General features: G+C 36.9%; 1 non-coding gene across 1 annotated transcript; it reads right to left on the bottom strand.

Moving 5' to 3' along the window:
* Window positions 1-6,923: 6,923 nt before the first annotated feature.
* On the bottom strand, window positions 6,924-7,856 carry LOC142716076 (18S ribosomal RNA). Its single transcript, XR_012871376.1, has one exon. It is a non-coding gene; the product is annotated as an 18S ribosomal RNA (ribosomal RNA).
* Between the last annotated feature and the right edge of the window lie 390 nt (window positions 7,857-8,246).

The raw sequence follows: 8,246 nt of genomic DNA, 5'->3' as shown, positions 1-8,246 counted from the left end.
TAAATAGATTTAAGGTCATGGCCAAGATCATGATTTATTAAGGCCGCTGTAAGTTTTAGAGGAGGGATCATTTAAATAGTAATATTTTGATGTTTTTGCTGGTATAAAAATAAGAAAAATTAGTCATGATACAAAAAAGATTAAGAATCATGGGGAGGGGTCTAGCTGGGGCATTCATTAAGGGTGGTTGCGGCCACCTGTCTACAGCTTAAAAGGCTATCGCTGTCATATAGCTTCTTAATGATGTATTTACTGAGGCAGTAGATCAGCTCAGAAACTCTTTAATAGGTAAAGATTCTACTACAATAGGTATAAAACTATGGTTTGCCCCACAGATTTCTGAGCACTGTCCGTAAAAAACTCCGGGCCGAGATACAAGAAATGAGGTTTGGTTTAGGCGTCCTGGGATTGCGTCAGTTTTAACTCCTAGAGATGGAACTGCTCATGAGTGAAGTACATCTTCTGCTGTGATTAGGGCTCGGGTTGCCATACTTGTGGGGATAGTTATTCGGTTATCAACTTCTAGAAGACGAAATTGACCTGGCAAAAGATCTTTTGTTGGGGTTATATAAGAGTCAAAGTTTAAGTTAGTGAAGTCGGAATATTCGTAGCTTCAATATCATTGATGTCCGATAGCTTTAATTGTAATATCTGGGTTGCTAATCTCGTCTATTAAATAAAGAATACGAAGCGATGGTAGTGCAATAACAATTAAAATAATAGCAGGTATAATAGTCCACACTATCTCAATCTCTTGGGCATCAATTGTGTTAGTGTTTGAAAGTTTAGTACTCATTAAGGTAGAAATAATATATAATACTAAGGCACTAATAAGAAATACTGCTATTAGTGCGTGGTCATGAAAGTGTAGAAGTTCTTCCATAATAGGGGAAGATGCATCTTGAAAACCTAGTTGAAGTGGGTGGGCCATTAGAGGTATATGGGGATTTAACCCATTATTTTACCTTGACAAGGTAATGTTATAATTAACTAATACCTCAAAGAGAGTGACAGAGTGGTTATGTGTCTGGCTTGAAACCAGAATATAGGGGTTCAATTCCCTTCTTTCTTGTTTTATTTATTTGAGAAAAAGTGGCTTCTTCATATGTGTGGTGAAGAGGTGGATATCCATATAATCATTCTACATTTGTTGGTGCTATTTCAACAGACGAAAAGAGTCGTTTTGATGAGAAGGCTTCTCAAATAATAAATATTATAATAATTACAGCCACTAAAGAAATTAGAGAACCAATAGATGATACTGTATTTCAGAGTGTGTAGGCGTCAGGGTAATCAGAATATCGTCGTGGCATCCCCGCTAGGCCGAGAAAATGTTGTGGGAAAAAGGTTAAATTTACTCCAGCAAATATTACTCCAAAATGAATTTTAGTTCAAGAGTTGTGAAGAGTATATCCTGTAAATAAAGGAAATCAGTGAACAAATCCGGCTATAATAGCAAAAACTGCTCCTATAGATAAAACATAGTGAAAATGAGCAACTACATAATAAGTATCATGAAGAACAATGTCCAAGGAAGAATTGGCTAGTACAATTCCTGTAAGTCCGCCTACAGTAAATAAAAAAATGAACCCAAGGGCTCACAATATGGCAGCGTCTCACTTAATGATTCCGCCGTGCATTGTGGCCAGTCAACTAAAAACTTTAACTCCTGTAGGAATAGCAATAATTATTGTTGCGGAAGTAAAATATGCTCGAGTATCAACATTTAAGTCTGTTGTAAACATATGGTGAGCTCACACAATAAAGCCTAATAATCCAATTGATATTATAGCTCAAACCATGCCTATATACCCGAAAGGCTCCTTTTTGCTAGAATAATAAGCTACTACGTGAGAAATAATTCCAAAGCCAGGGAGGATAAGAATATAGACTTCTGGGTGGCCAAAAAATCAGAATAGATGCTGATAAAGAACTGGGTCGCCTCCACCTGCGGGGTCAAAAAATGTTGTATTAAGATTACGGTCTGTCAGGAGTATGGTAATGCCGGCTGCTAAAACTGGTAGTGATAATAAAAGAAGAACTGCGGTGATTAACACAGACCAAACAAATAGAGGTGTTTGGTATTGAGTTATTGATGGAGGTTTTATATTAATGATAGTTGTGATAAAATTAATTGCGCCCAGAATTGAGGATACACCAGCTAAATGAAGTGAGAAGATAGTTAGGTCTACGGATGGCCCAGCATGGGCCAGGTTGCCTGCTAATGGAGGATAAACGGTTCAACCAGTTCCTGCTCCAGCTTCGACCCCAGCTGATGCTAAAAGAAGGAGGAAAGATGGGGGAAGGAGCCAAAAGCTCATATTATTTATACGGGGGAAAGCTATATCTGGAGCTCCAATTATCAAGGGTACTAGTCAGTTACCGAAGCCGCCGATTATGATGGGCATGACTATAAAGAAAATTATAATAAAGGCGTGGGCGGTGACAATAACATTATAAATTTGATCATCACCTAGTAGGGAGCCGGGTTGACTTAGTTCAGCTCGAATAAGAAGACTTAAAGCGGTCCCGACCATACCAGCTCACGCCCCAAATACTAGGTACAGGGTTCCAATGTCTTTATGATTAGTTGAAAATAGTCAACGGGTAATTATCACAGGTAAAGTGGCCGAAACAGGCGGCGGGTTGTAGCCCCGAGCATGAAGGTTTAAATCCTTCCTTTACCAGGCTCCGGGGTGTCACACGTCAGGTTGCAAACCTCAAGAAGCAGAAGAAGTTCTGCCGGGGCTTCTCCCGTTTTTAAAAACCGGGAGAAGTAGAATGAAGCTCACTGGATAGAGTATTTAGCTGTTAACTAAAAGTATTGTGGGATCAAGGCCCGTCATTCTAGAAGATTTTAGCTTAATTAAAGCGTCTGAGTTGCATTTAGAAGATGTGGATTAATATTCTACAAGTCTTACAGAAACTAGAAGATTTTAACTTCTATTAAGGGCTTTGAAGGCTCTTGGTTTTGATTATCCTAAGTTTCTTAAATAAGGATTATGATTATTGGGGAAATTGGGAGAATTATTAGGGAAAAAATAATTGGAGCTGCTATAATATTTTTTTGTTTATAAATTCAAGTAGAGGGGGTATTGGAGGTATTTGGGGCTAGTGTAAGAGATATAGTGTAAGTTAAGCGTAAGTAAAAAAATAGACTGAGGAGTGTTGATAATAAAATTATTAGTGCGAATACTGTTAAATCTTGTTTAACTATTTCTTGTGCAATAAATCATTTAGGTATAAACCCGGTTAGTGGGGGGAGACCACTTAGTGAGAGTAGCAAAAGTAGGGAGAGGGCAGTTAAGGTGGGGGCTTTAGATCAAGAGGTTGATAATTCAGAAATGTTTTTTGTGTTTAATGATAAAAAAGTTAAAAAGAGGGTTGATGTTAATAAAATATAGATGTAAAAGTTTGTTAAGGAAAGTTGAGGGGAGATTTTTAATACTGCCACTATTCAACCTAAGTGGGCAATTGAAGAGAATGCTAGAATTTTTCGAATTTGTATTTGGTTAATACCGCCTCAGCCCCCAATCATTGTTGATAAGAGGCCTAATAACAGCATGAGGTTAAGGTTAATGAAAGGTGCTAATTGAATTAGAAGTGCTATAGGGGCTAATTTTTGTCATGTTGATAAAATAAGTCCAGTTTTAAGTGAAATTCCTTGCAGGACCTCTGGTAATCAGAAGTGAAATGGGGCGACTCCGAGTTTTATAAGAATGGCGATAGATAATAAAATAGCTAAAGTATCATTAATATTAGAATTAATTGTTCATTCTCCTGTAATTCATGCATTTATTGTGCTAGAAAATAAAATTAGTGCTGATGCTGTTGCTTGTGTAAGAAAGTATTTTGTTGCGGCTTCAGTGGCTCGGGGGTGAGGAACAATTGTTATTAGAGGAATAATTGCTATTGTATTGATTTCTAGTCCAATTCAGGCTAGCATTCAATGTTGACTTGAAAGAGTTAAAATTGTTCCAATAAATAGACTTATAAAGATAGTTGATAGGGCATATGGATTAATTAATAAAGGAGGGGGTTTAACCAACATATTTGGGGTATGGGCCCAAAAGCTTATTTAGCTGACTTTACTAGAAAGTGGTAAAATGGAATTATGGGGAGTTTTGATCTCCCAGTTATAGGTTCAATTCCTATTTTTCTAAAGAAATGAGGAGGTTTGAACTCCTATTATTCTCCCTATCAAGGAGATTCTTATCTTTCAGACACATTTCTATATAATTGGGGGTGTAAAAAATATTGAAATTGGGGTGGCAATGTGTCAGATTACTAGTGCCAATGTTAAGGGCAGAAAGTTTTTTCATACAAGGTGTATTAGCTGATCATAGCGAAATCGTGGATATGAGGCTCGAACTCACAAAAACATTATTGAAAGTAAAGTAACTTTAGTTATAATAGAGAGTGTGGAAATTAAAAAAATAAGGGTGGAGGAGCCCAAGAAAATAATAGAAGAGATAGTATTTATTATTAAAATATTTGCATATTCTGCTAAAAAAAATAATGCAAATGGGCCGCCTGCATATTCTACATTAAACCCAGAAACTAGTTCAGACTCCCCCTCGGTTAAGTCGAATGGTGCTCGATTAGTTTCAGCTAGAGTTGAAATAAATCATATTATTGCTAGGGGCCAAATTGGAAAAATTATTCAAATGGATTCTTGGGCAACATTAAGATTTTGTAGTGTAAAGTTGCTGGCTAAAAGAATTGCACATAAAAGAATTAGTGCTAATGTGACTTCATACGAGATAGTTTGTGCAACTGCTCGTAGTGCACCGATTAAAGCATATTTGGAATTTGATGATCATCCGGAGCCTAAAATAGAATAAACTGTGAGGCTTGACAGAGCTAAAATAAATAAGATGCTTAGATTTATATCTGAAAAAGAAATTGGCATGGGAATAGGGGTTCAGATAATTATGGCTAGGGATAAAGCTAAGGTGGGGGCTAATAAAAAAAGGGTTTGAGATGAAGTGGAGGGTCGAATGGGTTCTTTAATAAAAAGTTTTACCCCGTCAGCAATAGGTTGAAGAAGACCCGTGGGGCCTACTACATTAGGGCCTTTGCGGTGTTGCATATACCCTAAAACTTTTCGTTCAATTAGGGTAAAGAATGCAACTGCCAAAAGAATGGGGGCAATATAAAATAGTGGAAAAATTACATTTATTAGGTTCAAAGTTAGTGAGAGAATTTGAATCTCTATAGAAAGGGTTTAGATCTTTTGCAATGCCAGATTTTGCTACGCTAACTACTTTTATCTTAAGTTAAATGTTAGATTAATAATTTATTGAGTTTTTAACATAAATTAAATTATGGCTTGTATTAAACATAGGCCATGTTTTTTCGGTCCTTTCGTACTAGAATAAACTCTTTATAGATAGAAACTGACCTGGATTTCTCCGGTCTGAACTCAGATCACGTAGGGTTTTAATCGTTGAACAAACGAACCGTTAGTAGCGGCTGCACCACTGGGGTACCCTGATCCAACATCGAGGTCGTAAACCTACTTGTCGATATGGGCTCTTGAAGTAGATTGCGCTGTTATCCCTAGGGTAACTTGGTTCGTTGATCAAAAATATTGGGTCAATTGATGTCAATTTATTGATACATAAAGTTGTAGTTTTTTGTTTAGAAAGTATTTCTTTCAATGTGGAGGTTAATTTTTACTCCGCGGTCACCCCAACCTAAAACTAGTAATCAAATTGCTAAAAATAAATTTTATAATTCTGAAATTTGGATATTTATAGCAATTGTTATTTGTTTAAAGCTCCATAGGGTCTTCTCGTCTTATAAGTTCATCCCCGCTTCTTCACGGGGAGATTAGTTTCACTGATTAGAGAAAGGAGACAGTATAACCTTCGTGATGCCATTCATACTAGCCCTTATTTAAAGGGCAAGTGATTACGCTACCTTCGCACGGTTAGGATACCGCGGCCGTTGAATTATATCACTGGGCAGGCTGGACCTCTTATGTTAGTCAAGAGGCGATGTTTTTGGTAAACAGGCGGGGTTAATATTTGCCGAGTTCCTTCTTTTTCTTTTAATCTTTCTTGTAATGCTCTTGTGTTAGGTTAACATGAGATTTAGTTGAATTTTCTTGTTGGGTTACTACTTTATACTCAGGCATGTTAATTAGCAGTGGTGTGTCCTTTCTGATTTACATATGCATTGTTAGAGAAGGTCTTGTTCTTGTTACTAGTTTTAACATAAAAAATTCTATAAAAATATAGAAGTGCTCAGTACTATTAAAGGGTTAATATTTGATGAAGAAATTTAATAATAAAACAATTAAGCTTTGACGCTATTAAAAAGGTGGCTGCTTTTAGGCCTACTTGGTTGTTAAATTATTTTAATTACCCATTAGTGAAGGTTGTATCCTGTTTCAAATAGGCTGTACCTTATTTGAATTACTCTAAAGTTAATATTGAGTTTTTAGGTAACAATAAACTTTTAGGCGGGACTAAAATCCTTTTCCTGAGCAACCAGCTATCACTAAGTTCGTTAGGTCTATCACCTCTACTTGAAGGTCTTCCCACTCTTTTGCGACAGAGACGGGTTTGCTCTTTGGGCTGCCTTGAAGTAGCTCACTTAGTTTCGGGGGGTCAAACTTAAGATCTTTTTGCTTGATTAGACTTGTTAAACCATGATGCAAAAGGTACAAGAGTTAGTCTTTACTTTATTGTGCTTAATAGCTATTTCATTTTTATTTCATTATTCCCTTGCGGTACTTTATATATAGCTCATAAGAATTTTTCAATCGCCTTTACTAAACTGTTAAAATGTTTTAATTAAATAAACGTAATTTTTAAGTGTCATTTGATTGGGTGTGGCTAGATTTTTAGCTCGAGGTGATTTGATTTTCACAAATAATTTCTCGGTGTAAGCGGGATACTTTCATTAAGTTACACTTCGTTTCCAAGCACACCTTCCGGTATACTTACCATGTTACGACTTACCTCTTCTATGTGGCGTAAGAGTTGTTAAAAACTATAGTTTAGCTGAGAAGAGGGTGACGGGCGGTGTGTACACACCCCAGTGCCAGATTAAAAAGAACTCTCTGTTATCTTTTTACTGCTAAATCCGCCTTCTGACTAGGTTTCATATGTAGTCTTTCGTATTTTCTATGTTAGAAAGTGTAGCCCATCTCTTCCCATTTTATTTGCTGCACCTTGACCTGACGTATTGGTGTAAAGACATTAAGCTCACTATATTTCGCTCACGGGGTAAGCTGACGACGGAGGTATACAGGCTGAATAACTAAAAATGGTGAGGTTAATCGGGGGTTATCGGTTGTAGGACAGGCTCCTCTAGGTGGATATGGGGTACCGTCAAGTCCTTTGGGTTTTAAGCTTTGCTCGTAGTTCCCGGGCGATTTGTGGTGTAGTTAAAAGTTTACGGCTAAGCATAGTAGGGTATCTAATCCTAGTTTGTTTCTTAGCTGTCGTGGGATCAAGTTATGTTAATTAAAATAACTTTCGTTTTGGATTTCTTAATAACAAGCGTGTTACAGCTTAATCTTAATTTAATTTTAATTTGTTAAAACTTTAATCACGCTTTACGCCGATAATAATCAATTTGAGCCACGTGGTGTAACCGCGGCGGCTGGCACCAGATTTGCCGGCTCTTTTTACTTTGACTGAGTCAAGCTTTCGCTCATACTCAATGTTAATTACTGCTGAGAGCCCTTGTGGGTGTGGCATAGCTAGGTGTCTTGGGTGTGTTTGTGCCTGATACCAGCTCCTTATCCCTAGTGGGGATTTAAGGGCGTTTTCACAGGGGTGTGGAGACTTGCATGTATATATTAAGTAAAAACTGATTTCAAGGCTAGGACCAAACCTTTGTGTCTAAAGGATTTTTTAAGATCCATCTTAGCATTTTCAGTGCTATGCTTTATTTAAGCTATTTAGACAAGATATAATTTAAATAGAATGCTAGCTTTGGGGGTTAGCTATGGGAGTTAGATTCTCTCTATCTTGAGCTTCAGGAGGAATTTACTCTTCAGTCTTTGGTTTACAAGACCAATGCTTTGGGATTAAGCTACAGAAGCAGCTTTTACTTGGGTTTGCACCAAGAGTTGCTGGGCCCTAAAGCCAGAGGAAGACTGTTTTCCTTTAAAAGCATAATAATGTTTTGTACATGATATATACATGATATATACATGATATATACATGATATATACATGATATATACATGATATATACATGATATATACATGATATATACATGATAT

The sequence above is a fragment of the Rhinoderma darwinii genome, unplaced genomic scaffold (assembly GCF_050947455.1).
Source record: "Rhinoderma darwinii isolate aRhiDar2 unplaced genomic scaffold, aRhiDar2.hap1 Scaffold_4461, whole genome shotgun sequence".
Taxonomy (NCBI): domain Eukaryota; kingdom Metazoa; phylum Chordata; class Amphibia; order Anura; family Rhinodermatidae; genus Rhinoderma; species Rhinoderma darwinii.
This window is presented reverse-complemented; position numbering and strand designations above follow the sequence as displayed.